This window comes from Labeo rohita, chromosome 19 (genome assembly GCF_022985175.1).
Source record: "Labeo rohita strain BAU-BD-2019 chromosome 19, IGBB_LRoh.1.0, whole genome shotgun sequence".
NCBI lineage: Eukaryota > Metazoa > Chordata > Actinopteri > Cypriniformes > Cyprinidae > Labeo > Labeo rohita.
In genome coordinates, this window is record NC_066887.1 from 30286633 (window position 1) to 30311761 (window position 25129).

The 25129-nt window shown below is 37.4% G+C and overlaps 1 protein-coding gene across 2 annotated transcripts in view; it reads right to left on the reverse strand.

Moving 5' to 3' along the window:
* The window catches only part of LOC127182148 (glutamate receptor ionotropic, kainate 5), a 118810-nt gene extending 97427 nt beyond the window's left edge, over positions 1 to 21383 (reverse strand). For both annotated transcript variants that reach the window (XM_051137284.1, XM_051137283.1), the window contains exons 1-3: positions 21072 to 21383; positions 20734 to 20777; positions 16285 to 17825 (exon numbers count right to left, since the gene is read on the reverse strand). The gene's annotated coding sequence lies outside the window, so the exon portion shown is untranslated. The remainder of the gene's footprint in view (positions 1 to 16284; positions 17826 to 20733; positions 20778 to 21071) is intronic.
* Between the last annotated feature and the right edge of the window lie 3746 nt (positions 21384 to 25129).

Genomic DNA, 25129 nt, shown 5'->3' on the forward strand with positions numbered 1-25129 from the left:
GCATCTTTACCTCCAAGATCGTCTGAGACCAGCCACCCGGACAGCTGCTGCAACAATCGGTTTGCATAATCAAAGAATTTCTGCACAAACTGTCAGAATCCGTCTCAGGGAAGCTGATCTGCATGCTCGTCGTCCTCATTGGGGTTTCGACCTGACTGCAGTTCGTCATCGTAACCGACTTGGCAGATGAGTGGGCAGATGCTCACATTCGATGGTGTCTGGCACTTTGGAGAGTAGTTGTCTTCACAGATGAATCCTGGTTTTCACTGTACAGGGCAGATGGCAGACAGCGTGTATGGCGTCGTGTGGGTGAGCGGTTTGCAGATGTCAACATTGTGGATCGAGTGGCCCATGGTGGCAGTGAGGTTATGGTATGGGCAGGCGTATGTTATGGACAACGAACACAGGTGCATTTTATTGATGGCCAGACGTCACAAGATCCTTTAGAAAACATTGTAATATGCTAATTTGGTGCTCAAAAAACATGTGGAAAAGTCTTTACTTTCACTTTCGATCAATTCCAATGCATCCTTGCTGAATTAAAAAAATATATATCTGATTGCAATTTTTTTTTGCACAAAGTACAAATTGCAATGAATAGCATTTTGTTCACACTAAGTGCAGATATAGATGCTATTCACACAACATTTACTGTACATATGAAGTAGAATGTTATTTGCACCAATGTTAAAGGATTATTTCACTCCTGAATTACAGTTTCCTGGAAATTGACTCACCCCCCCTTGTCATCCAAGATGTTCATGTCTTTCTTTCTTCAGTCATAAAGAAATTAAGGTTTTTGAGGAAAACATTCCAGGATTTTTTCCATATAGTAGACTTCAATGGGGATCAGCAGGTTGAAGGTCCAAATAGCAGTTTCATTGCAGCTTCAAAGGGCTTTACATGATTCCAGCCAAGAAATTAGGGTCTTATTTAGTGAAACGACTGGTCATTTTCTAAAAATGTATATACTTTTTAAATCACAAATGCTTATCTTGCACTAGCTCGACCTCATGTTGGAAAGGTCATGCATGAGGTAGGCGGAAGGTACCGATCCAGGGTTTGCAAAGTGACCATCCAAAAAAAAAAAAAAAAAAAAAAAAAGGTAAAACAATGATGACGAAATGACGAAAATGAGATGGGGTTTTTCACCCTTTCCTACCATTTTGAACTGGAGCATGCAGACGAAGAACTAATCACTTGTGACTTTTCCAAGGTGATTATGTAATGCGTGAAGACACGCATGCGCATTGCAGAGCTAGTGCGAAATGAGTGTTTGTGATTAAAAGGTATATAAATTGTAAATTTTTTTTAGAAAATGACCAATCATTTCGCTAGATAAAAGCATTATTCCTTGGCTGCGATTGTGTAGAGCCCTTTGAAGCTTCATTCAAACTGCAGTTTGGACCTTCAACTGTTTGGCTCCCATTGTCCACTATATGGAGAAAAATCCTGGAATATTTACCTCACAAACTATAATTTCTTTTTGACTGAAGAATGAAAGACATGAATCTTGGATGACATGTGGGTGAGTAAATTATCAGAAAATTTTTATTCTGGAAGTGAACTAGTCCTTTAAAATTTCAGAGCAGTGGTAGAAGGAGTTTGTGACAATAACCTTTGCTAACAATGTTGGCTGTTTGCACAGTGAAAATAGTGCCATAAAATGACCTCTGATTGATCAATGATGTGTTGCAGATGCAAAACAATAAAAATATTTTTATCTTGGACAGCATGTGCTGCTAATAGTCACGCACGACAAAGCGGGAGGATTTCGTGTACAATCTTGGAAAGCAGTGTCTTTGTCAGTGCCCAATGAAAATGAACTGGAAACAATAAAAAATGGTCTTAACTGACTTACTTTGACAACAGAATAGTAATTGGAATAGCCTCCTCATTGATTTTTTTTTTTTTTTAATACTGAAAACAATGCAGCATTTTTTAGTGCCAAATCTTGTTTTAGCCCCAAAACACTGATATACACAACCACCACAAGCACTTCAAACCCCTGTTTGTGTTCCTGGTTTGAGCTGCTTCTACGCCAAAAGCAAACATTGCTCATGTTTATGTATGACACCCCAACATGGAGCACTTCAAAGAACAGTCCAGCCGTACAAAAAACAAAAATTCTCAAGATGTCCTCCCGGTGCATGTTACGTACAAACAAGTCTGAAATGCACTGAGCCAACTGGCCATGTCTCTTCACATGGTTTCTACCACCCACACCAGTAAATATGCTTTTAAAATTAGGGCTAAATGTGACAGACTCCAACACATAAGAAAAATACCATACCATACAAGTAGAGTAAAATGACTTGTAGCTATAACATTTCTTAAGGTGTAGCCTGGATTGCGCATTGGAGGCTTACTTTTGTACCAACTGATCTTATATCTTATCTATACGACTATTCCACTCCTACTTATGTACTACAGAATGAAATTGTGCAAAGTTAACTCTAACCCAAAAATCAGCACCCAGAACATAATTAAAAATGTGCACTTCTACTTTTACAACTAATATTGCATTATATTTAGCAAACCACACTATGCCTGCCAAATCATCACAGATGCTCTGGCCAGATACACAGTCATGTAACAGTTTGTAAATCTGCTTCAAACAACTTTTAGTCCAAATTAATGATATAACTAAGACAAAATAAGCATTTTAGCACCATGCACAGCAACACTTGATTTTCTTTCCAGTTTTATTTGTCAACCTCATAACGTACTGTAATTGTCTTTGTGCCAATCACACCATTAAGACTAGACTGAAACAGCTACACTGAGAAGTATATGATTGGAAATATATTTGGGCTAAGCACACAAAGAAGAAGTGAACTGAGTGCAGGGAATATAAAACTAACACAGAGCAAGTATGAAATGTCAGTGGCTTATTAGAGGTATGCATCGTCATTAACCAAATCAATTACTTTAGCAAATAAGCGAACTGTGTAGCACATTAATGTAAGGGGCTTGTTTATGCATACTAAACTGTTGCATTACTTTGTCTTCATTAACATTTCCAATCATATTTACACAGCAATGCAAATGTATTCAATTGTTTATGCATATTGACCAGATTGCTGTCTTGGGCAACCAAAGTTTGATGCTTGTTTACCAAAGCCTGATGTCAACTGTCAGTCACCTGGTAATTTAATCCAGTGATTGAAGTCAGTAAATTTATTATTTTTAAAAAAAATTCTACTAATGCACTCTTTTATGTAAGCTTAAAAGCATAAAAATACTAGCTCTGTAGTACACTAACATTTAGGGACTGGAATTATAATGATTCCGATTCTAATTGATTCCTAAACAGCTGCATTAATGATTATTTTAGAAATATGGAAATATGGGGAAACAAAGAAGGACAATTTCTGTTGCCAAATTAAGTAGTCGTTTCTTAACAGAATTTAATAAAATAAAATCATTTAGATAAAAATAAAAGTATAAAAAGCCCATAAAAGTGGGACTACATTGTATGTTTTTGATTCAGAAAATTAATTGGCTCATAAAATCACTGGTTCAGAAAAGCAGCTACACTGGACTGAACTGTCAGGATGTTTTAGAGCAGTGCTTGTCTGCTTCAGTGGAAAAATGTACTTTCAAGAACCACTAACAAAACCAAATGTCAAGAAAATAATCTGGTTCACTTTTGTTAGCAGTACTTGAATGCACAGTTTTCCACTGAAGCAGACAGAAGTTTCCACAAATTATTAAGCAGTGCAATGGTTTTCAAAATTAATTAAGAAATGTTTTTTGAGAAGGAAAATTAGCATATAAGAATGATTTCTAAAGCATCATGTGACACCGAAGACTGGAGTAATGATGCTGAAAATTCAGCTTGCATCACAGGAATAAATTACATTTTTAAATATATGAAGATAGAAAGCAGTTTTTTTAAATGGTAATAATATTTTACATTTTTTACAGTATTTTCTGTATTTTTAATCAAACAAATGCAGCCTTGGTGAGCATAAGAGACTTCTTTCAAAAATGTTTTAAAATCTTACCGACACCAAATGTTTGAACAGTAGTGTATGCATTCACAGTCAGCAAAATTATAGACTGTTGTACAATTACGACACTGATTTAAGCTATAAAAAAAACAATGCTGAACAAAGAGATCATATTCAAAGAGATGTCACAGTGCACCGTTTCTACAGTGCAGACAGACCATTTTAGTCTGAGCTTTTAAGGAGCACAATTACATGAAAGAACTGTCAGTTGTACTCTGACATTTTGATTTCACGTAAGAGTAGGGAACGATAAAAACACTTTGTCTATATGTAATCATACTTAACATGCTATCTCTATAAAGTACCATTGTTGTTGTACAGTAGATAGTCTATAAAGTTAAGAGAGGAGGCACTTAAAGTCCCCTGCTGAGAGCTGCCTTTTTTTTCCCTGACCTGAGAACGGTCTTTCTGGTCTTCAATCATGCCTTCCTTAAGTCTGAAGCAAAGCTAAATCTGCGCCCAGGCCTGTGCTTCTACTTATTCTCCAACTCATACCTCAAGCTGACAGCAGATCGATGCGTTTTGATTGGGTGCCATCATGGCTCCGCCAGGCCCCGGCTTAAAGAGGTCTGCGGCCACTGGGAAATTCGCTTGGTGCTGAGCATCCTTGGAATAACCTCCCCAGATTAGAGCCGAGTGCCGCGGGCTGTCAGAGCACGCTCTACTTTATGAGTCTAAAGCTGGAGATGAGAAAATATGAAACAAAAGATTAACTAGCAATCCCTGTTATATTTTTCAAATTGTACGAATACTCAAGGGAAACCTGTGGTGGCTGAGACGGCGGAAGAGATGGGGCCCCAGGGACTATCGTCCATGAGGACTCAGGTCTGAGTCCCTCATCCTTCAGGTCTGCGTCCCAAATTACTCGGGTGTCACTGGGGAGAAGCCAATCCCTCTATATCTGTGCTGGATAACAGCAGGCGCTTTCAATATATCTGCGTGCAAAAGGCCTTCTAATGAATGCTGCCTATAGAAACGAGTTTATAATGAAGAGAAACTTAAATTATGTAACGTATGCAGAAGGTTAATTAAAATAACGCAAGCCTTATTTCACAGGAACGTAATCTAAAAAGCTTGCAGATACAAAAGCACACATGGTTTGCTTTATAATGATCGAAGACCAGCAATATTGTGTGCGTCTTTCACCGAAGGCATTAATTTACACTGGAAAAATTGCAGATAGATGTGAAATGACCCATCATGGTGTTTTATAATGAGCTTCTTTCCTCTGTGGTGGAGCGACGATCACATTGTCCACCGATCATACTTAGGCGGGTGGAATTGTATATGTATAGCAGGCTAATATCCTAACAGTCTCGTAATAGGATGAGATTCCCTGCAGGTTTTAACAGCAAATTATTTCCATTAGGTAGTTTATAGGCCAGTTGTTTGGATTGTATGTTAAACTTCATTTCACAGGCGTTAAGCGTGTTTGCGCAGTCAGATGCCAAACATCAATGCAGAAGCTCATTTACCTGAAGGACGATGTAAATATATTATGTAGTGGATTAAAAAAAAAAGAAGCATGAATTAACAGTCCAAGCGTGAATCATTTGCTTTGATATTTATATCTTACGTATATATATATTTTTTTAGCTTTGACAGCAGTGGTGCTTTAACCCTCTGGGCCTCTTTGGTTATTTTTGACCAAAAAATTTAGATTTTGAAATTTTAAAAATCGTAGCTTTATCGGAATAAGATGACACTTGGTGACTTGTTGCATTAGCTATGTGAACACACTAAAAAATCATGAGAAAAATTCAGATACGTTAAAGCAGGGGTGTCAAACTCAGTTCTTGGAGGGCCGCAGCCCTGCAGAGTTTTGTTCCAACCTTGCTCCAACACACACACTATGCAGTTTTTAATTAAGCCTGAAGGACTTGATTAGTTGGATCAGGTGTGTTTAATTAGGGTTGCATCTAAACTCTGCAGGGCTGTGGCCTTCCAGGACCAGAGTTTGACACCCCTGCGTTAAAGGGTCACAAAAAAAAAAAAAAAAAAAAAGTCACACTCGGCTCCTTCACGGACATAGGAAATGAATGGGAAATACAAAAAAATAACTACCAACTACAAATCAGCCGCTGTGCAGAAAAAAGTGCACAGCAATCAAGGGGTGACACTCTAGAATATCAAAAGTGCAAAATAGACACCCGTGCATGCATACACACAGACACACATAGAAATTAACTGATAAAAAATGCACCAGAGCAAACTTTGAGAATATGTGAAATAAAATGAATAAATAAAAAAAAAAATGCAAAAGAGTCTCTCTCACTAACACACACACACAAATTTTGAGAATATGTGAGATGGGGAGAGCAATTTTCTTGTAAAATAATTACAGTACAATTATATTTATTTATGGTTATTTAGATTTTTTTAACATCTTTTCTTCAATTTACTGTTTGATAATTATTGTTTTTGCTCTTATTTTAGCAGTAATGCTTCCCATGTGTTACCTTTCTGACAAACTTTTAATGTTTGATTGTAATCATAATGCAACCTGATATTTATCTAACCAAAAATATCTAAACCTTAACAAAAAGAGTCTTTTAGAATGTCTAAATGTATATCTAAAAACAAAACCTAATAAAATGTCAAAAAAATGTGACATCAAAAAAATGTGTCTGTGAAGTTTCAGCTCAAAATACCCCAGATCATTTATTGTATCATTTTGAAAATCCCCATTTTGAGCATTTTGTTTTTGCATGTCCCTTTAAATGCAAATGAGCTGCTGCTCCCCGCCCCCTTTTCCAGAATAGGGCTGTGCCTTTACAGCTCGTACCTCAGATACTCTGCCAAAAACATCTGTTTTGTTTTGATTATCATGTCTATAGCACTGAAATCATGGGTTTTAAAGCCATATTAGTTTAAACATCTGATAAAGGGTTTTCTGAGCACACACATCTGAAGCGAATGCACAGAAAGCAGCTGTCACACAGCATATGAGTACTAAACTAGTTCTCTTTCATGTCTTATTGCGCTTGTCAATAAGACATGAAACTGTCAAATACACACAAGTTTATGTTAAAAAGACACACAAGTTACTAAAACACAGTCGGTTATGTCTGTGAGGATAAACAGGAGGGAAAGAAATTGCATGTTTATATTAGACCTGTGTGTTAAGTGCATAAGCAGCATATTATACAGTACCTATTCTGCAGTCTACGCTGTTACTTTGATTCAAACAATAAAATAAAAGCAAAATCTCTCTGCTTCGGACTGAATAATGTCTATTGCTTTACATTTCTTATTTGAATGCTGCTTTTTAAATGCTCTATGGTAAAGAATGCTTAGCTCATTAATTCACTCATAGGTGAATTTTTATTATTATAAGGTGGTTGTGTACAAAAAAAAAAAAAAAAAAAAAACTTGCACATTCAGACGAACGTGGTTTTTTGAGCACCTTGCATCATGTAAAAATAGTCAATCTTTTCGAACTGCCTCTAGAGACCCCTGCATGTTTTTTCCATTTGGTTGCAGTTCTTCTATAAACGCCCCCTAATAAATGTGTTCAGCCTAATTACACAGGGCTTGGATATCAATTAGCTACGTTAGTTGTTAAGGCAAGTATTCGATTGTTAAAAATATGAAGTTTTGCACATCCCTAATATACATCCCCCAACAATTTGTGATGTTTTGCTTCATAAAACATCCTAATGTTAGCTTGGAATGGACCATAATGGCAGTTAATCCATATGGCAAACTTGCTTCGACACCATATGCTTTATGCCCTTTTCCTGTTGTTTTGCTCAGCCCCATCATACCCTCTACCAGCAGAAGCAAAGATTAGTCTCTTTAGGCCCTTTGATCTAAAACTTAAGCCTCTGGGTAGGTGGGGATGGTCTCCCCGCTCGTGTATACATTAGATAGCACATATTGATTTTTTTGTGCTGCTCATCCCAAAAGGCCTTTACATTCCTTCCCCCCATCTGCTTTCCACACATGGAGATGAATTGCGCTCCAAGGCCGGTTTTGATGAACCTGTGATTGGCTGTCCTTAGCCTTGGGATCTGCTGGTGTAATTAAAGCCAGGAGTCAGCCCGCCTCACGGTGAATGAGATGGCCCCTAGTGCCTGTCCTGTAGAAAAATACACGTACATTCACCGGACCAAAAACTGCCAAGAACAAGATTCATGCTAGCTCTGAGCTATTTGAGGAAAAGTGAAGGCTCGGTAGCGGTAGAGATTCATGCACGGGCCTAAATATAGATATGAAAACCAAGATCTGACAAGGTCAGGAGAAAATCTATACAAGTGCCTTTTTTTTAATCAATAGCCGTTTTTAATCTGTCAGTAGTAAGCAACTGAGACTAGACCTGTTGACTTTGGACAACTGGTAACTCAACCTGCAGGCAAACTAGGCGGAAGGTATAAAGGATGTGCACTAATAAGAGGATGTACAGGGAAAGCGGTAAGGTCAGACCACACCAAGACGTATTCAAAGCATCTAGTATGTGACAGTCCTCTCAAGCCTCCTTGACAATGAACAACTCGGTTGATTAAAGTTCTACATGCTTATTTCAAATGCTACATACAGAAATGGAAGGGTGCAGTATATCATGACACAAGCAGTTCACTCCCATGAATAGAACACAGAATAGCTTTCTTTAAACATTACAGTATCTACTGTAAACTACCTATAGGTCGCAGAATTCCTCACATTTACTCTTTAGTAAAGTTGAATAACTCATTTGTGGTGAAAGTCTGGTGATTAGCACCAAAGCAGATTTCATTGTTAAACAGTAAGTAGTTCCAGCAGAGCAGGGTTAATTATTAATAATGTACTTTGATATCTAGCAAAACACTTTTGTACACCTACAGTCAGGATGTGGTTTTAGAATTACATTTTTAGTACATTTTCTAGAGATTACATTATTGAGAATTAAAAGTACTTATTATTTTAATCATTTCTGAAAGCAACTAAAGTGCAAAGTAAACTATTTGGTTACTTTTATAACCAAATTCTGCATTAAAGGAATAGTTCACCCACAAATGAAAATTCTGTCATTAATTACTTATCCTCATGTCATTCCAAACCCGTAAGACCTTCGTTCATCTTCAGAACACAAATTAAAATATTTTTGATGAAATCCAAGAGTTTTCTGACCCTGCATAGACAGCATCACAACTGAAACCCTGAAAGGTAGTAAAGATATCATTAAAATAGTTCATGTGACATCAGAGGTTCAACCGTAAAAATAAAATAAAATAAAAACAACTTTTTCTCTTCCATTTTAGTCTTCAACATACGTTTACGGGAGTACCACGGTGCATCATTCTACTCCAGTTAACATGCGTCAAAGACTGAAACGAAAAGAAGTCGTAAAATTATGGCTGAACCACTGATGTGATTTTATACTATTTTAGCAATGGGCCTCATTCATGAAACTAGCATAAATATATGGGTAAATTCAGAGTAATTTTACATAAAACAAAAACTCTCCTCCGGATTCACAAACGCTTCATAAAACTTCCAAATTGATAGTTAAACTCTGCTGAAGAGGCAGAGGATTAATGCTACTTTCATTTTAGAAGAAAATGTGCCCGGCCATCTACATAAATGCATCTGTGTTGGCTCTAATCATTCATGATGCAGCTTTACCTACAGCAGAAGTGAGTATAAGGATTTTTACGCATCTTTGCAAATCGCCGTTCTTAATAATGTGCTAGATAGCAAGTTTCATTGTTAAATGCAGCTAAAGTAAACAGACCGACTTCTCACCCCACAGTAGAGACGGGTGGGGTGAGCAGAGCTCATTAGCATTTAAAGGAACATGCAACAGAACCTGTCTCTCGGAACAGGGCTGATTTTGACAAGGTAAAAATTATATTTTTTACACTACCACTGAGAAATTTTAACCAAAGTATGTTATAGACTTCTCATTAAGACCTAAAGAATCATATCAGCTTGTGGAAAATGGGCATCCGATGACCACTTTAAAATGACCAGCTGGTGGCGCTTGAAAGCACTTTGGTGGCACAGTTTTTTTCCAGCTGAGATGCTTTAGGTGCTATGATTTGGAATATCCACGGCAGCGACGTATTATTATTATTATATCATTTTTTTAATGGATTTTACTTTTTAGAATTTTACTAAATATACAGAAATCAGTAACAAGTATTATTGACTTCTCCATTGTTGTAGGCAGTCATTGTACAAGTAGGATGGTTGGTCGATATTTGTCCAGCCCATCCTCTATTTATGGTTGTGTAAACAGTGACAGTGACGAGCGCTGCGTTTTACAGTTATCAAATTAGACAAAAAAAGAGAGCAAATGAACTTGTAATTATTATGGTAGTGCATCAAAATTCAGTGTCAGCAGTTTACCAAAAAGAACACACGCACCATTTACACGTGGTAGGGAGCAGATGTACCACGAAAATACCACCATTTTCATGAATTCGAAAGTTTACGTCAGAATGGCTTTACGAATGATTTACACAAAAATTAATTCTGCTCGTGTTTCATGAATGAGGCCCAATGTCTTTCTGGGCCTTGAATGTGTCAGCTGCATTGCTGTCTATGCAGGTTCAATAAGATCTTGGATTTCATCAAAAATATTTTAATTTGTGTTCCGAAGATGAGCGAAGGTCTTACGGGTTTGGAATGGCATGAGGGCGAGTAATTAATGATAGAATTTTCATTTTTGCATGAACAATCCCTTTCACTGAAAAGTAAAAAAAAAAAAAACATTGATATTTTAAAAAAAAAATGAATGGAAAGTTATGAAAATTTCTATTATTTAACATTTCAGCTGCAAAAAAGTTGCTGTTTGAGAGTGTATCATCTAAAATACCTTTTGTACAGTGTATGTACACTGACAGCTTTTGGCAACTGATTGACAGAACCATTTTTACTTTTGCTAGATAAACTGCTTTTTCACCTGAACATGAAAACCAAGTACACTCTTAACAATAAAGATGCTTCACGATGCTGCCATAGAAGAACCTTCTTTGTCTAAATGGTTCCATAAAGAACCTTTTTGTTTCTCAAAAGGTTCTTTGTGGAGACAGAAGGTTCAGATTATAAAAAAGGTAAGAAAGAGATGGTTCTTTAAAGAACCTTTGACTGAATGGTTCTTTGTGGAACCAAAAATTTTCTTCTATGGCACTGCTGTGAAGAACCTTTTAAAGCACCTTTATTTTTAAGAGTGAAACCTTAGATAGTGATGTATACAAATGCTGAATTAGTAAACTGTACTTCTGAATAAAAAAACCTTTTGGAGCATGTATGTAATTTCCAAGATATAGTGGACTAAAAATGGATACTGCATTGCTTTATAGAAATAGCTCACTGGAAAATTGTCCTCATTTACTCACCCTCATGACATGTTTCTGATATGACTTTCTTTATTCTGAGAAAAACAATAGGAAATGTTACGCAGAATGTACCGGCTGCTCTTTTCCATATACAGTGAAAAATGGAAATCCCCTCTGCCATAGCTCTGAAATATCATTTGCCAGTCCACATATTCATCATGATCAGCCACACAAGAACCAATGCCATTCGCTGTCATAGATACCAAACTTGAAGTGGCATACTTGACTGCACATGGACATGAATGAGATTTAAGAGCTGCAGCAGATGGGAACTTTTAACAACTTAGTCTGAACTGCTTGGCTCTAGAAGACATGGAATATGCAGCATGAGTCATATGGACTACTTTTATGGTGCCTTCACGGTACATTTTTTTCCCTTTTTGTAGCTTGACAGCTCGTGGTCACTGTACGCTTTCATTGTGCATTAAAGTGGAGCTCCTTTGTGCTCTGCGAAAGAAAGTCAGGGGTTTTGAGTGACATGAGGATGAGTAAATAAGGAATTTCCATTTTCGGGTGAACTAACTCTTCAAGGCTGATGGAAAAGTGAGGAAAAACTATAATGCCGACTGCCATTATAACAAATCCAGGAGGTGCAGGCAAAGCTTATTAAAGCAGGGCTTTAGTATTTGAACAGCATTGTTTCATACGGTGTCTGTGTGCTCTCCCTCTCATTCATACACACGCAAGGGGACCCGGCACTGACTGCGGTGATGGATTAGCTCTCAAGCACTGGTCCTCCCTCTTTCTCCCTCTCATCTCTCTGTGGCACAGTCTGTGACCACAGCAAGAATATGTGTATTTCTGACCCCTGAATTCTACATGGACTGGAAGAAAAAGCTAGATGGAGAAAGAGACTTGAAGAATAAAGGAATGGTGGCTGCAAAGGCAAATGGAAAATATGAAAGACGGAGGAGAAGACGGGCAGCAGAAAAAAAAAAGCGTGTCTCGCTCAATTGAACACTGTTGACTAAGCTTTGCTCTTCCAACAATACCAGAATATCTGACCAAAAGCCCCACAAAGCTACAGATGACAGATTTATTTATCCAGTGTGTCTGTTGGTAGCTGCTTGTATGCCAGAGGCATGAGTTAAAAGAAGAAGAAAAAAATGATTTCCAAGCCTATAAAAACACTCATTGAAATAAAATAACAATAATAAAATCGGAAGAAAAAAATGAATAGGGAAAACATTTAGAGTGAACCATTTATAGTGAATATTTTTCTGAACCATTGAACCATTTCTTTTTTCTAACTTGATTTATGACTCACAAGTGACTAGAAATGTCAAGGAAATCTAGAAGTATAGAAATTGGATTTGATTTCCAGCTCTGAAAAAAAAGTAATGGAAAGACAATAACAATAACATATCATGAAATGAAAAACTAGGGGAAAAAAAGTATAGTAAGCCATTATTTTCTACTTAAATATTTTAGTGGCTTTAATCTGCTGTTTAGGAGTATAACCTATATAAAATTACTGAAATTAATTAATAAAGTAATCACAAATTACAACATGAGGAAACCTTGATATACATTATATTGCCAAAAGTATTGGGACACTCCCTTCCAATGAACAGGTTTGGCTACTTTCTATTTCTATGAGTACAAATCTTAATGTTTAAGCATATAATGATATTCTAGAGAATTGTGTGCTTCTAATTTTATAGCAGCAGTTTGGACAGAACCCTTTTCTATTTTGACATGACAGTGCCTATGTATATAAGGCAAGGTTTAAAATGAAATTTTAGATTTAGTCAGTGTCGAAGAACTTGACTGGTCTGCATAAAGTCCTACACTCTTAAAAATAATGCCATAGAAGAAAGTTTTTTCTTTAAATGGTTCCATAAACTACCTTTTAACATATAAAGAACCTTTCTGTTTCACAAAAGGTTCTTTGTGGCGAAAGAAGGTTCTTCAGATTATAGAAAGGTAAGAAAAAGATGGTTCTTTGTGGAACCAAAAATGGCTCTTCTATGGCATTGCTGTGAAGAACCTTTTAAAGCACCTTTATTTTTAAGAGTGTAATCCCAGCTGAACACCTCTGGTGTGACTTTAAATGCAAACCTTGAGCCACAAATTTCGTCACCAAACACCAACGATGAAACATGCGTTTTTGTCGATCTGATCACAAGTGGACAACGCTAAGTACAGGTGTAAACGGGGTGTAAAACGTTTTGAGCTTGTCCACTTTCGACCACGTCCAAAGGTGGTTGAAAACACATTTGATCGGATTGCTGTTGTAGCGTAGACATGCATGTGGTTAAATGTGTCCTAAAGACCCCCTTCAGATTTGAACTTTGACGGCCCCGAAACAAAATTAAACGAACCACATTTTCTCATCTAATTTTGTGAACGTGTGAAATTTATGAGTTTATGTCTTCTATTGTTCTGAAATATCTGAAAAAACCCATACATATACATGAACAAAACTTTGTGCAGCATGTTTGCTAATAACACTAGCAGCAGTAAGTACAAGTGCGTGATAACTTTAGCCCTGTTTTGATGCCAACAGAAGGATCCGCCCATTTACCTCCCTCCTCCCTCCAGCACAATGGGGAGTAATGTGGTCAGAAGTGGTCGAAAGTGGACAGAAGAGACAGATTGTGTCTCCATTGTCCACTTGTGATCCAGTGGACCAAAATGCATCTTAATACCAAGTGTAAACAGGGCCTATATGAACAAAAGTATTTGGAAAAGGCACTTCCAAAGCTCTGGCAACAAAGATGGAAACATAATGCATGTACTTAAGAACTGTATTTCCATCTCTGTTGCAACAGTTTTGGAAGTGTCTAAAATGACTGTACCCATATGTACAAGTCATTGGTGTTTGGTGATGAGTTTTTGGCTCAAGGTCTGCATTTAAAGTCACACCAGAGGTGTTCAGATGGGATTAGGACTTGGCTTTCTGCAGACTATTCAAGTTCTTCCACACTGACTGAACCAATCATTTCTTTTTGAACCTTGCCTTATGCTCAGAAGCATAGTCATGTTAAAATAGAAAAGGGTCCTGTCTCTGTCCTGTCAAAACTGTTGCTGTAAAATTAGAAGCACACAATTCCCTAGAATATCATTATATGCTTAAACATGAAAATTTGTACTCATGAAAATTACTTAGAAGGTGGTGTCCCAATACTTTTGGCAATATAGTGAATAAACCAGCTAGTTAGTTATCAAGATAAGATATGTGGGGACCAAAACAGATAAACCATTCACTATGTTACTAAATAACTAAACTTAGGAAAGTAGATAATAGGACATTTTTATTCTTAGGTTTTTACATTTTCTGTCAACCATACACCAAAATGCATTGCTGCCAAGTCCTTTAGATATTGTGGAAGATAATTATAATTCTAGTGAAAAAAAAGTTACTGTAGGCAAAAATCTGTCTGAGCAGATGTTATTACACACCTTGTGATCTTTATTACGTATTGTGCACATATACTGCAGTATTTGACATCTTTTTTTGCATGATGAGTTTCCTGCAGGAATGAACGAGGAAAGTATGAGCATGCAATTTGCAAGCAATATAACCCAGACCTGCGATGATCAAGAGCGCAACAGATGTTGACCGGTATGGCAGCAGCTGACCTGTGCAGTGCCAGGACTACAGATAGGAACACATGGCATTTTGGGAAAGGGCCCACTCTGACTGTGAGATTACCAATACCTTTAGCAACCATGCACTTTCAACAGGAGGCAGCAAACCAACAGGTGTCATTCCACAGGAAGCACATGAGAATTGAGACATTTACAAAGCTTATATTTTTCTGTAGAAGCAAACTGCCTTTTTAAATGTTTAAGAACAATGTAGGTGGTAAATGAATCACATTTACCAGCCTAAAACAGATTGTTTGTAAGAAACACCTCCACATCAGCACTACTGCAACATTTTTTCAATTCAATTCAATTGTCATTTGAGATGTACATCCTCCTTGAACTGTGGCCCACCACACAAAGCCCCCAGTTTTGTCCGTATTGGTGCCCTGTCAGCATCATTTTTCATTTCCCCAAAGCTTATTACCAGCCAGGCAACAAGTCATGGTCAGCCCACAGTAAACTACAAAACCTTCTAGTCATTCTCAAGCTCTAGCCAACAGCATTGAAACAATTAACCAGACAGGCTGCTCACAAGCACTTTTTGTATCCCACTCCATGCGATTAACTGTAAATAAAAGTGTATTTTTTCCCCTCCATCTCCCCCGAGCAGAATATCAATATAGCTTTTCAATTATTGGCCGGCCCCAAGTGAGGTCCAGACACTGATTGAGCAAGTGATGGGAAAAAGGCTGAGAGAAGAGACAGAGACCACAGCTGTTCAATCTGGGGGGGCAAAGCAGGAAAAAAAACACACAATCATTTCTCGTCGCAACAGCATTGTCAGTCACATTTATTACGAATAGCTATTGTCACAGCTTACTCCATGAAGCTCTCCCTCTCCAATGTATATAAACTTCACGCCGAAGACACATGCATTAGTACAGAAAATAAATATGCCGCTCGTTTTACCAAAAGACGTTCCACGAAAGGATCGAGTGTATCCACATCAATTTGCATTCATTAGAGCGCAACCTCCAGGAACTAATGATGGTCTGGTGTCACCCTATAGCCTACAACGTTGCGCTTGTGACACCTGCTACATACGTGACTCCACAAACACACTGCTTCTGCAGCAGAACATATATTTGTCCATTACGAAAAACAAGCTATGCACTATTTGCATGAGTAGCCCAGCAAAGAAGCCTGTGTCATTAACCTTGACTCATTTTTACGTTCGCCTAGCGTACACATCCAAGTTAAACACCCACCCAGACGTACACACATAAACAGACGATAGATAAGCACAGCTACACAGGGGATTGAACACCATATGGAGCCAAAGTCAAATACACACACGCACACATGACTGCACACACTCGCACAGACAGGCGGAGAGAGCGCGATCTACTCACAGAATGAAGCAGACGACACTGGGAGCTAATATCAAAGGATTGGCACGGATACAAGCTGGCTGCGTCCCGTCGGGAATGCTGACAGATTCCGGGGAAAAAAGAGGAAGGAATATCCGAGGACACCTCTGAAACTGGATGGGGAAGGGGGTGGTGGTGGTGGTGGTGGAGCGGGGAGGGCGAAAGCAGATCTCACGCTTTTTCAAGATCGGAGGTTAGGCTTCAGAAGATTTCCGTCTCTTGTTCTCGCTGCCTGGCTCTCCTTGTGGAATCTTTTGCCGAACGCTATCAGGTTCCTGATTTTGACTTGAGATACAACAGCATTTTGTCTGGGGTAAACAGGAGTACAGAAGAAAAATCAGTCGGGAAGGCAAATAAAAAAAAATCCAGCGGAGATGAAATAACTCAATTCCCTCCTTTGCTCTCCCAGAGGCATGGAGAGGGGGATAAAAACGGAGATGGAGTGACAAGATAAATACCTAAAACTGCAAAAATGAGAAGCCAACAGAACATTCTGTTTCAGCTAGGAGAAGAAAAAAAAGCTTCTCCCTCCTTTTCCCCACCCTATTTCAGTCACTGCAATGTGTTACGATCTCCCTTACAGTCTTAAGGGTCATCTGGGAGAAAAAAAGAACAAAAAAAATCTAATTTTCAAGATGAAAAGAAGATGAAAATGGAAAAAGAAGCTTAACTTATCAAAAGGTAGGAGTTAGTGACGATCTGTGGCATCTGGCCCCCTCCCTCCCCTTTTCGCTTTCTTTGGTCTTGTTCTCCTTCTGTCTCTCAATTTACCTGAATCTGAATGGTAAATCTAAGGCATGCAAGAAATTTTTCCTTTTTGCCCCAGATTGCAGGAGAACGGCTTTGTCGATTCAAGGCATATCATCTGATCTCTCTTTTTATGTTTTTCTTTCGGCAAAACTGTTGAATATCAGTCTAAAAGTTGAGATCTGATTGAGGTCTGATACAAAACAATCCCAAAATCAGTCTTTCCCTTCTCAGAACTGGACGGAACAAGGATGAAAAAAACGCCAAGCGCCACAGAAGATCGCCATCAGAACTGGCCTGCAATCTGATTCTGAGTGGTGGGGTGCTTGAACGTATCCCCTAGAAAAACCACTTGAACCTCTACTTCTCCATTTTCAGCTGCCTGCCAGGCAGGAAGTTCAATTATCTCCCGTTGAATGGTATTGCTTAGGATCCTCTCGGTGCAATATGAAATCAAAGGATCTTCGTGTGATTGGATGACACTTATTCCTTCGGCCCCTCGGGGTTCCGTTCCAACTTAAAACGCTGGATAGTTTCAGAGTAGTAAACGTTGAGTGATTTCAATAATAAAAAAATCCCAATCAAGGATTTGTTCTGTCTTTTCGGTCCTACTTCCTTTTTAACGCCAGATATCCTCAAGTCTCTGCGCTCCTGTCACCGTGCTTTTGCTGGCAGAAAAGTAGGTGCATTCTGAGAGCGTCTGGGGATGGGAGAAGAACTTGCTGGCAAGACGCGTCAAGGGTGGAGAAATGGGCCTTTACGGAGCAGGAAACAGCCTGGAGCCGGAGGAACAGACAATTAGGAACATATAATTAAAACAGGAAAAGACATAATGATATAATGGCAGGGATATAGAGTGCCCCGAAATGGTCTTTTTCCATTACTTGCTCATTTTTATGAGTGCAGTCGCATCATCCACACCTCTGACTCTATGATGTCCTTGCACTGACATTCTCCCTTTCCCAAGACCCTTCCTTCCAGCATTCCCACCTTTTTTGTCTCCCTCTGTCCTTGAACTACCATTTCAACACAGTCTTATCCAGCATACACAAGCTTCAAGCACAGTTTTCACTATATAAAAAGTAATTACAGCCATTGTCCTTCAGATGAAGTGAGAAGCCAATGCAAATGCTTTAAACAGAACAATCGCTGTGATTATATTTTCACAGAGTGAAGTGGTGTTAACTGTTGGACTGTATGTAAAATGTTCTGTGATAAATATTAGCGAAACACTGGGTCCTTGCGCGCTCGAACGTTACGTAAGCCTGTTAGCCGTAGCTGGAATAAAGAGAGAGGGGAAGCCGGTCAAGTGGCTGCCATGTTTCTAAATCTGTCAATCTACTGTGCTTTTAAACATCTCATCTCGCTCACAAGCTGATGCTTTTTACATCGTGGAACGAGAATTGAGTGTTTAACGCTGTAAACACATTAAGCCATTAAAATACATTGTGGTTTGGCTCTCAAGTCAAATTGGATTTGTTTTTGACTCACTGAAACAAATATAATTAGATATTGGCTAGCATAAATTATTACTTTTACAAATATTTAAAGGATATCTTGTTGGTCTGTATGCATGTTTCATACGAATTACATAATCTGAGAATATTTGTTTTCCATTTGAATTGGTTCATTTGAAAGTAGGCATTTCACTCTCTATAGATATATTTTTTATGTCTGTAAGGCAAGTAGGCTATACACAGAGTTTTGAAGTTTCGCACTGAAGTTCACAGAGACTGAGATGACAGAAAGCGCATCCTGTTAGCTTTCATTATTTTACAAAAGCACAACGTTTCGTTGTTATTCTGAGTGTACACAAATAAACATATGGTCTTTTATCTGCATGATCAAAAATGATATATTTTAAGAGCAAGTGACCGCACCGGTGCATCCACCTGTCATACATTAAGCACGCTACTATTCAGCTTCCACACTTCAATAGCGTGCATTTTTCTAGATTAATATTAGATTGAGCTGCCATGTAAAGTTGCTACTACATACATCTTTCAGATAAAAAGCCATATTTGAGGATTTGAGGATGTCCTGCCCGATGTCTGTCACGGACTGCACGACTTCGCCACTACCTGTGGATTATTTTTTTTTTTTGCACACCATTGCATTTGTCCTTGAAAAACATGCCATGTCATAAGATAAACCAAGGTACTTTTTAGTATTATCTGATAGAGTATAGAGCCAAACCAATCTGTTTTTGCCTACTCGAAGTCCTATTACACCATTTTAAAAGCTGTCATGTTAAATCAATAGGTCTGAGCCCTTGCAGACATCAAACTCCGTACCTTCGGCACACATATTAACAAAGACTTCAGCAAAGGGCGCCGAGATCACATTCTGTACTTTTCTCTCTGTGATCTAATGCTTCCGCGAGCGAGTCAGAGCATCGTGCCAAGAAACCAAGCGAAGGTGAGAGGTTGAAAACGAGATTCGTTTTTCTCTTGCACTTCTCGCGCTTGGCACAGTGAAACATAATTCGGTCTGCTTTGTCATCCTCTATTCCTGCCCCTCTCTGTCTGAGATAGCGGCTCTGGAAAGGATTTACAACTCTGGAGATTTCCCTGATAAATCCGACACTTTGCATCATCTCTGTTACACCGAGCTAGAGACAACAACAGTATTTCACTCCGATATCACGCAACTCTATTTCACGGTAATTTATGAATCGCGTCACGCGGCCGATAAAGCGGCTTCCATTATATCGCCTTTCTCACCATCTTTATATTTTTGTTATCTTTTGCAATTGTTTAGGAAAGGTTGCGCTTTGTCACGAGCTGGGAGATCCTCATATTATTGTAGACTAGCAACTGACAAGAAATGTTATTGCTCAGCGGTCACTCTTTAATCGCTCAGAAGTCTTAATGGAGGTCTTGGTGTCTTGGTGAAAGACAAATACTTGACACATTAAGCATACAGAGCTGGCTATTTAACATGCACAGCATCCTGCCTCTTGATTGAAAACTTTGGCATTTTTGTGAAACTCTCCAGACAACTTGAGACTACTGGGAGACGACTAATCATTTGGTCTCATTGCTGTCTAGGAGAAACAACTGAAATGTGATTTTGTATGCCATATAATAGCTGCTGTAACCAAAATGAGCGGTTTATATATGTGGTTATATGCCTCTCAGGTGCTAAAGTTAAATAACCTTCACGAACACACTCAGAGGCAGTGGTAGCATAGCCAGCAAAAGCACGGCATCGTGGGTAAGCTGTCACAATCACCATCAATCTGCACGCTCGCCGCCTCACCCATGAAATACAAGCAGAGTTCACCGGCAGACGCATATACGGCTGTGACGATATACGAGTACTGCTTGTGTGTTTGTGTGAAGCATGTGTGAAGGATGTGTTTGACCTGAGCGCATTGGTTTAGGTTGAGCGCTCCTGTGACACAGACAGTTGTTAATGGCTGTTGAGGGATGGGCAGATGGGGACCGATGGGGGGAGCGGAGGGGGGACCGTGACAGATGAGAGAAAGAATGAAAGATAGAGAGAAAGAAAGAGTAGGAGACAACGATGAAAGGGGATAAAATGGCTGATGGACAAGAGAAGAAGGGAATTTGGGAAGGAAAAGAAATAGAGGGGTGATTAAAATGATTGCGGTCAACTCGTGCATCATGCATGGAAAAGAGGGATGAAGAAGAGCAAACGAGAAAAGCGAGATACACTCACCCATGGCTCTTTTCCTTCACTTGCGACGGTGTAAGTCTACAGCGCTGGCAGAGAGAAAGAAAGACAGATAAACCTCAACAGGACTGATACTGTGCAAAAAAAAAAAAAAAAAAAAAGCTAGAGAGCAAACGAAGAAGATCAGACGGAAATATCAGCTCAAGTGTCCGAGTGGCTCGCCGCATCAGTCCCGGTCATATGCATACATGCAAAATGACTTGCTAATCACACTCTTCGAGAATTACACATGCAGCTATAAATCAACATGTCAGCATTCATGCACTCACACACACACATGCACGCGTGCACGCAGCGGCATGAACAGGCTCCACAGGCGCTACCTCAGAGGACGCCAGGCTCTCCCCTCCTCCTCTTTTCCCCCCGTTCTCCCTCTCTCTCTCTCTCTCTCTCAGCCTCTTCTGCGGTTTCTGTTTATTCACCACAGATCATTTCCCGAGAGAATGCAATGGTGGGTTCTCTTCATTTTCTGCGTCCTTGCCATCCTCCCGTTTCACGCCCCCCTGTTCCAGTCGGGCAGAATTGAGCTTGCTGTAATTTCTGGCAGCTGGGCTAATGTGTAAACTGCATTCGTGCCCTCCTGTTCTCTCTCACTCTCTCGTTGTGTCTCAGTGCCTCTTCAGCACTGCCTCCAATCCAATCAGAAGCACATCTCTCTCTCTCTCTCTTTCTCCCAGTCTCTCTCGCTCGTACCTCTCACTCCCACAAATACTGTAAAATAAACATCAAAATGTACATTCATCACAGTCACAGTGGTCTTCTGAGCTTTATCCACCATCAAAACACATACACTCAACAACAAGGATTATTTCCAAGTAAAGCACTGTACAATTCTTGGTAGTAATGACCAATTATGACACTTCAGAAGTTATACAAGAGCATTAACTATATTAGATCATTACAGAAAGGACTTATAGGAGAATGCTATTTACTCCTGTGATGCAAAGCTGAATTTTCAGCATCATTACTCCAGTCTTCAGTGTCACACGATCCTTCAGAAATCATGCTGATTTGCTGCTTAAGAAACATTTATTATCAACGACGTTGTGTTTGGGTTTTTTTGCAAGATTCTTTGATAAATCGAGGGTTCAAAAGAAAAATATTAAAACATAAATAACATACACTACCTGTCAAAAGTTTTTGAACAGTAAGATTTTTAATGTTTTTTGAAAAAGTCTCTTCTGCTCACCAAACCTGAATTTATTTGATCCCAAGTACAGCAAAACAGTAAAATTTTGAAATACCTTTACTATTTTAAATAACAGTTTTCTATTTGAATATATTTTAAAATAGAATTCATTGATGTGATTTCAAAGCTGAATTTTTTGCATCATTACTCCAGTCACATGATCCTTCAGAAAATCATTCTAATATTCTGATTTGCTGCTCAAAAAACATGTATTATTATTATTATTATTATTATTATTATTATTATTATTATTGTTAAAAAGCTGAGTAGTTTTTTCAGGTTTCTTTGAAGTTCAGAAAAACAGAATTTATCTAAAACAGAAATATTTGTAACATAATAAATGTCTTTGTCATCACTTTTGATCCATTTAAAGCATCCATGCTAAATAAAAGTATTAATTTCTATTATTTCTTAAAAAAAAAAAAAATATTGACACAAGCTTTTAAATGGTATAGTGTATAATGTTAAAAAAAAAGCTTTATTTCAGATAAAAGCTGATCTTTGGATATTTCTATTTATTAAAGAATCCTGAAAAAATGTACTCAGCTGTTTTAAATATTGATAATAATAATAATAATAATAATAATAATAATAATAATAATAATAATAAAAATAAAAATCTTGAATAGCAAATCAGCATATTAGAATGTTTTCTGAAGGATCATGTGACACTGAAGACTGGAGTAATGGTGCTGAAAATTCAGCTTTGATCACAGGAATAAGTAACATTTTAAAATATATTCAGATAGAAAGCAGTTATTTTAAATAGTAAAAATTTTCCAAAATTTTAGTTTTTGCTATACTTTAGATCAAATAAATGCAGGTTTAGTGAGCAGAAGAGACTTCTTTAAAAAAAAACATAAAAATCTTTCTGTTCAAAAACCTTTACAAATACCATAACTGTCACTTTTTGATCAAATAAATCATCCTTGCTCAATTTCTTTTAAAGAAAAAAAGAAGCTGGATGTCATCGCAAAATAAACCTCTTTAGGATTATGCAAGATATTATTATCAGGTTCATATCTCGAACGCTCTGTTGGGGTTTATTTTGTGATAGTGACCTTTATGCCTTAATTACATCATGCATTTTCAGCTTTAAGCTGAGGAATTTATTCACACAACAAACCAGACGGGATGTCACGCTCTAGGGCTTCTGTTATAATAAACAATAAATCACAAATAATAATATAATAGGCTACAATATACCATCTACTCCACTTTCCTGCATGCAGTACAAATGGAAGTCAATGGAGTGTGAAGTCTAGTTTGACCGCGGCTTTACCCTGAAAATCACGTCAGTCACACACAGTAAGTGGAGGACATCAAGAATGTACACAGTAGCTTTTCATGGATGTATGAACATATAACACATGCACATACATAAATACGAAAGCAATAAGCCATGAGACACAGTGAATTTACCACGGCTGAGGAGTATGTCAGTCACAACGTGAAGTGAATTGATAGTTTCAATAGTCTGATGCAACCATCATACGAAATTCAGTTGCCATTCAGTCACAAGCGTGCACGTACTAGTATACAAATCTCTGAATGTGGCGCATCCAATGGGTTTCAGAATTTGTAGTGATATAAAATGCAATTTATACAATGCTTAAAATATTACATTTGTTTCGGTGAATTGATATTAAACTAGTTAAATAAAGCAGTAATACACTGCCGGTCAAAAGTTTAGGATCAGTAAGATTTTGAATGTTTTTTATAGGAATCTCTTATGCTTAAAGTTCCATTTATTTGATCAAAAATACAGAAATAAAACAGCAGTATGAAATAGTAATGCAATTTACAATAACAGTTTTATATTTTAATATACTTTAAAAAATAATTTATTTGTGTGATGCAAAGCTGAATTTTCAGCATCATTACTCCAGTCTTCAGTGTCACAATTCTTCAGAAATAATTCTAATTTGCTTATTTATATTATAAATGTTGGAAACAGCTATTCTGCTTAATATTTTTTTGGGAAACAGCATTTATTCAAAATAAAAATCTTTTCTAACAATATAAGTCTTTACTATCACTTTTTTTTATCAATTTAACATGTCCTTGTTGAATAAAAGTAAAAATTTCTTTCAAAGAAAGAAAGAAAAAATCTACTGACCCCAAACTTTGAACAGTAGTGTATATTGTTACAAAAGATTTCTATTTTAAATAAATGCTGTTCTTTTTAACATTTTATTCATCGAAGAATCCTGAAAAAAGTATCACGTCCCAAAAAAATGTAAAAAAAAAAATATTAAAGCACAACTGTTTCCAACATTGATAATAAATCATATTAGAATGACGGATCATGTGACACTAAAGACTGGAGTAATGATGCTGAAAGTTCAGCTTTGCATCACAGGAATAAATAACATTTTAAAGTACATTAAAATAGAAAACCACTATTTTAAATTGCAATAGTATTTCACAATATTACTTTTTCTGTATTTTTAAATCAAATAAACACAGCCTTGATGAGCAGAAAAGACTCCTTTAAAAAAAAATTAAAAATCTTACTGATCCCAAACCTTTGAATGGCAGTGTTTGTATATTATATATTATATATATATATTTTATTATTGTATATATATTATATATGCACTAGTAGACATTTTCCCAAAATTTATGATAGACTTTGTAATAACAATAATATATATTTTTGTTTTGTTTAGATGTACACATCTATGGTGAAGGAATATTTCACTCAAAAATTAAAATGCATCATTTACTCACCTTTATGTTGACTTTATGTAAGACTTTCCATGACTTTATTTCTTCTGTAGAACACAAAAAGAGAAAATGTGAAGAATTACAAGACACATAAAAACCAATAATGTTGTCTTTGACATGCTGATGTGATTTGTAAAGTCTAAATATGCACAAATTTGAATAAGTACTAATAATAATAATAATAAATCTTGTAGCGTATTGCGTGAGTCATGGACTTAAACTGTGCTGTTTTGGACCTTGACAGTGCAACACAATATGCTTTTGCTGTACTAAAAAAGCAGTGTGAACATTTTTTCAAAATGTCTTTTGTGCTCCACAAAAGACAGAAACACACACAGCTTTGGAACAACAACTGAGGAATAAGAATAGGACTAAAAAAAAAACATATATATGTTTTGCCCTTTTAAATATTTTGACAAATTTGAATATAAAGGATCGTTTGCTCATATTTGAACATACGGT